The sequence below is a fragment of the Suricata suricatta genome, chromosome 14 (genome assembly GCF_006229205.1).
Source record: "Suricata suricatta isolate VVHF042 chromosome 14, meerkat_22Aug2017_6uvM2_HiC, whole genome shotgun sequence".
NCBI classification, from domain to species: Eukaryota; Metazoa; Chordata; class Mammalia; order Carnivora; family Herpestidae; genus Suricata; species Suricata suricatta.
The window spans coordinates 71,886,267-71,892,514 of NC_043713.1; positions in this window are offsets into that span (position 1 = coordinate 71,886,267).

The following is a 6,248-nucleotide window of genomic DNA, read 5'->3' on the forward strand; positions in this document are numbered from 1 at the left end:
CGCTGCTCCGCTCGGGCCCGACTGACAGGCGCGAGCGCCGGCAGGGGCCGCGGCGTTTCGCCCCCCGCCCGCCCCCTGCGAACCAGCCCAATCAGCGGCGGCCGAGAGGCGGTTACCAGGGTGACGCGGCACCGCGTCCTGCGGGGGGCGGGGCCGGGGGCCGCCACGCGCGCTTTTCGCGGCAAAATTCAAAGGCCGGCAGGGCGGCTCTCCAACCTCCTCCCCGAAGCTGGGGTGGGGCGGGGCTTACCGCTCGAGGACTGCAACTCCCGGCATGCAGCGCGCCGGCGCTGGGCGGAGGGGCCCCGACTTGGGGCGCAGAGCGTGCTGGTATTTGTAGTCCCTTTGTCGGGATCCAGGAGTGGAAAACCCAGTATCATTTATGGAGCACTTATTTGGGGCAAGGCACTGTGCTAAGAGCATTAACTGCATTGTTTCACTTAATCTTAGAATCAGTCCTATGAGGAATTTGTTAAGAATAATAGCGAGTTAACTCTCATGTAATGAAGAAGTCTCCCTAATCCTCACAACAACCCTTTACAGAGTTGATATTATCATCCCTATTTTACAGATGAGAAAAATGATATGGTGGGTACTATTATTATACTCCCTAGTTATAGAGAAAATTGGGCCTAAGGGATGTGAAGTGACATGTTGTCCTGAGAGTTTTGGACAGAACTCCAGGCATATTTCTGGCAGCGAATGATTTTTGGCATCCCGTTTGAGATCTGTGGACCACTAACTATAAACCCAGGCACTGTGCTGGGCTCTTTACAACATCCACCTCATGGTGTCCACACCACATACATGGGAGGCAGGTCCTGGTATTCTCTTTCACCTAACAAATGGGGAATCTGAGGCACAGTATCACCTGGTGCCTGAATTTTGAATCCATCAAACGGTACTACACCTTGCCTTTTACTTTCTAGGCAGCCCCATAGGTTCTCAAGAGGGTTTGATAGCCCACAGGTGGCCTCCTCAGCACTCCCGTTTTACAGCTGGAGAAATTGGGTCGTGGCAGGGACAGTTCCCCCAGGTTGCCAAGGTCCATCACACAGCAAGTTAGGGAGCCAGCTTTCCAGGAAAGACCTCAAGGTCCCTACAGAAATGCAAAGCCACAGCCGGCTCTGTGTGACTGCGGCACCTTCAGGCTATATCTGTGTGACCCCCTAGAGTCCACGGAACTTGGGAGGGATTCCATCCCAGTCCTTGTGAGCTGTTGGTTTTGGACATTTATCTTTGTGGCTCTGTGCCTCAGTGTCTTGTCTGTATATCATCATTCCTATCTTAGGGGTTCTTGTGTGGACCAGAAGTTATTGCTGGAAAGGGTTCGGAACACACTAAATCCTTAATAAATGCCAGCCGTGCTCATCCAGATGTGGAAGGTTTTGAAGACCCTGGTGAGTGTACCCAGTAAGATGGGCTGCTTATAGTCAGGCCCTAGCCTACTTTTAGGATCCAATCCGCCACCTACCCAGAAGTTGGGAGAGGCGCCCAAGGGGGAGCTCCTGGGCCCGACCAAGTAGGCCACCTGCTGCCTTATCTAGGGCAGGAGCTGGCCCTGATTCAGGTCCTCAAGTGGCTGCTGAGAGAGCCATTCCCAGTAGCTCCTGGCTTCAGTGCCCTGCTCTAGTTCTTGAGGGCTGACCTACCCTCCTGGAGTTGGAGTGGGGGTGGGGATTTACCTGGGAATGTGATCCAATCCCAGCTGCTTCTGCACAGTCTGTTCCAGGGGCCAGCTGCCAGAGCCGCCAGTGACATCTGGGCAGGTTGCCTGGGCAACACACTGGGTGGACCTAGGGTGTGGACAGGTGGGGAGAACACGGTGCAGGACTCAAGCCAGGTGCAGGGAGAGGGGCAGAAACAACCAACCAGCCAACCAACCAACAAACCTGGGAAGAAAGACAGGAAGTTCAGAGAAAGGCTATGGGGCCACGCCATCTATTTTCCAAAAAGTTTGGGATTTTTTTCCATGGTAGGTTACCATGATTTCACATCTACTATGTGCAGGGCACGTGTTCAGTGCTGTTTATATCACTTTCTAGCTCCTCTTACCTTCATAGCAACCCTGTGAGGTCTATTTGATTATTATCCACATCTTACAGCTGGGGAAGGCTTTGCGACTTGCACAAGGTCACACAATGGCAGAACCAGGTCCCGAACACCTGAGCTCCTGAAGTTGATTTATTGCACCCTGTGCCGGCCTTGAGGGCAAGTTTCCTCTCCTCCTCTGGACCTCAGTTTCCTCTGTTGTAAAATGGAGGGTGGGGCTTATAACTGAGCCCTACCAATCAGGGTCTCTGGACTCAGTAGCCCCCAAAGGTCCCACTGTGGTTCCAATGTGCAGCTGGGATTTAGCGGTTCTCTAAAGGCCCCTCCATCTCCAAAGGTCTGTGAGCCCATGATGAGCTAATGGTGGGATTTCAGGCAGCAGTGGGCAGGAAGGCAGGTGTATAGATGGAGAGCTCAGTCTTCCAGGTTCCTCTCATGCCCCTCAGGGCAGCTGATCAGACTCATAGATGCTCAATCTTAGGTCTTCACTTATACCCTCCCATACTCACAGTGCCTACCTCCCCGAAGTCAGGCCCTCCCGTCAGTGTCCCCTGGCCCCCCAGTTCCCAGCCTTGATCCAGCCTCCCCTTGCTATTGGTCACATGCAATAACCCTGCATTATGTGAATGGAAACAGTGTCAAGATAGATTTGCCACGGTCCACAGAACCACCGGGCGGGCCAGCACTTGAATGCCGGCTCCAGCCAGGGGTTCAAGAGGCCCTGAAGGGGTTGGGGGACAGACAGCACCTCAGCCCTCGCTGCTCCTGTGAACCTCCTGTATCCCAGCCTTGCTGAAATACCTGCATAGCCTCTCAGGTGTCTAACTTCCAGGTCTTTACCTGTTCTGTCCCTTCCACCTAGAATGTCCTCCCTCCAGGTAGGTGACTCTTGCTCCTCCTTCAGACTTCAGCTAGGGTGCCGCCTCCTCTGGGAAGCCTTCCGTGACTACTGCCCTTCGGGCTGGAGCACTCCCCCCTTCCTAGATGTACTCAGTCTATTTTATAATGGCCCATTTATTTGACAGTCTTCCCCACCAACCTGAGGGCTCTGTGAGGGCAGGTGCTCCATTTGAACTGCTTTTGCCCCAGCACAGGCCTGGTATGCAGTCAGTGCTCAATAAAGTTTTATTGTGTTCATCTCTGAACCAATGAATAAATGTGGCCCAAGTGTTGTTTTGTTCTCTTTTGTAGTGGAGAAGCAGGGAGAGGAGGAGGGAGTGGCATCAGACTGACTGCATCTGAATCCTGACTCTTCAGGTTACTAGCCATGTGACTCATCTCCTCTGTGTCTCGGTTTTCCTCCTCTGTGAAATGGGGTTAGTTGCCACATAGGTACTGCTCAAGCAGTCTGGAGCCTGAAACCTTGTTCACATTTTCCCATATGTGTAAGGTTAGGCATGCCTATTTCCTCTTTAACTCTGCTATTCTTCCCTGGTGGTCTAGTGGTTAGGAGTCCGCGCTCTCTAACTCTGCTATTCATTCATTCATTCATTCATTCATTCATTCAAAATTTCCTAAGTACCTGCTCTGTGACAGCCACTAGGGATTCAGCAGTAATTCAAACATAGTCCTTGACCTTGTGGGGCTCAGGTTTCATGGGGGAACAGATAAGTCAGCTAGCAGTTATCACTATCACCAGGGTGACGGGAGGGAAAAGCACAGAGCAGGCACCTGACCTAGCTGGTGGGCTGGTGGTGGTAAAAAGGCTGATCAGCAACCCTGTGAAAAACAGGTAGGAGGTAGCCAAGGGAAGGGGCAAGAGAAGGGTTGTCCTGGCATAGGGTATTGCCAAGGCAAAGGCCCAGTGTCCCAAGGGAGGTGCAGGAAGTGTCCCAGGAGTGGAGGGCGGGGTCTAGAGCCTGAGCTGGGGAGGGAGGCGAGGGAGGCAGAGACTGAGCCTTTGTCCTGGTTGGGGGAGCCTGCCCCAGCCTCCCTCTCCAGCCCCCACCTGCCTCACCTGCCCTTGTTGGCATAATCTAGGCCAGAGCCTGGAGGGAGCCGAGCCCCCATTGGTGCACACCACGTAGGTTTTTCAGAGATAATTTAATCAGAGCTATTAATAAGCAGAAAAGAAAGAGCTCTTTATGCTCCTCCTGGAGAAAAGGGGAAAGAAGAAGCACGTGTAACCTTGTTATTCTCGCAGCCCTGCCCCCCTGCACCTAGAGTCTCTCTCTAGGGCAGGCCCAGGGAGATGGGGCCAGGAGCCCAGAGGAGGGGGCGCTGAGGAGGCCCAGGTGGCCCTGGGGACTGTCCCCTGCCTTGCTCCCCTCTCGCCACTTTGGCATCCCCGTGATTATTTGTAGGTGCCAAACTGTTTCCCACTGAGGCCTTTGCCCAAGCTGTGCCCTCTGCCTGGAACACTCTTTCTTCTGCTCTTTGCAGTATCATACCGTAGGGCTCAGCTCAAATGTCACATCTGCAGAGAAGCACTTCCTGACCACCCCATCGGCATTATTCCCATTATTCCCCCTGTGGCACCTCCTTTGCTTTCCCTTCCCACCGCTGATTACTGTCTGCAACTCCCTGGGCCCTTGTGGGGTGACTGCTTCTCTCCTGTCTCTCTGTCTAGATTGTCAGCTCTGGGGGGAGGGGGAGAGGAGGACTCTTTGTCATCATCAGCACTGGATCACCAGCACGTTGCATAATCGTTTGCACAGAGTATGTTGTATGTTGTTATTTTGTCCATGGAATTGGGGAAGGTTCAAGCGGCCTGGGGAGTTGGGATAACAGCCAGAAGGTGGTGGGGTCTCCTCCACCTGGCAGAGCCCAAGAGAATCTGGGAACCGTTAAATTCCCAGAGAGGGAAAGGCACGTGCTCAAAGCCACGCAGGTAGGCTAGGGTCAGAGGTGGGACTTGAACCCAGAGCCCTCTTGGGGCACAAGGTTTCATTTGAGTCTCATCTCACACACCAGCTCTGTGTTGAGGAGGATTCTGAGGCCCCCTCACCCAGGCTCAGAAGGGAAAGAGGGCTGTGCTGCCATCGATTAGTGATGTCTGCTGAGTCTGGGGTTAGTCATTAGGGAATCAGCAGCACAGGGGCTATGCCTATGAAGAGGGCGATGTTGAAAGAGCACTGGACTGCGAGTCCAGGGTTTTGTTCTTTCAATCAGCACCACCATCTTTACATGTGACCCCTCTAGACAAGTCAGGCTGCTTCCCTGGGCCTCCATTTCCTCAAATGAATGTTGGGACTCTACTTACGTTATAGGCAGGTTGGGCCTGCCTATCTCAAGGAAGGACTATAATGAGAAAATAGATATAACATTTCCAAAAGCCTAATGGGCTCTCCCCACACTCAATGATTATTATTGTAAAATACAGTGACACCAACAGTAATAATTCCCCACTACAGACCAGGCACCACCCCCATGTACTTCTCATACATGATCTGTAAACCTTGAAGCAAAGCCCAGGGAGGGGAACCACTGGCCTGTGTTAGAGACGTGGACCCTGAGGCTGGTGTCAATGGCCTTGCTGGAAGGGGGCAGAGAGCTCCTGGGTGGGCAGCACCAGGATTTGAACCCTGATGGGTCTGTGTGATAGGCTTCTGCCTTCGCTGGAGGCCTGAACAAACAGGAAGCAGCAACCGGATGCGGAGGTGGTCCCCACGACCCCCCACAAGGTCGATCTCTGCTCTTCTGGCCAGCTCTGCCTGGTTCTCCCAGGCTCTGAGTGGCAGGGAGATTTCCAGGGGATTAAACCCAGCCCGCCCCACCTTCCCTCTGGCCTGGAAAGGCCACCAGGCCCTCCCAACCCCGCCTGGCAGATCTCCTTTTGTACAAAAAGTTATTGACTCATCAAGGTTAAAATACATTCAGTGCGGGCCAATAAAACAGGGATACCGCCGCATCCCGGCTGTCAGGTGCAGCCTGGTTTTCATGGCAACGGGCTCTCTTCTGCACATGAAACGGTTCAGTTGTGCAAAGTTCAGGCGTTACATAAACAGGGAGTTAACAACAGCAGCAGAAATCAATGTCTGGCCAGGCATGGCCTGGGGAGATAGCATTGATTGGGCCTTACGCTGTCGATAGGCCAGGTGCCTGCTTCCTGCCCGGTGGCCTTGGGCTCCCTCCCGCAGCCCCGGCCCCTGGCTCAGACCCAGAGAGCTCCAGAAAGGTGCCTCCACCCTTGCCCCAGAGCCCCTTTCTGGCAGGGATCCAGCAGGGAGGGGATCTGCTAAGCTGTCTGCAGCTGT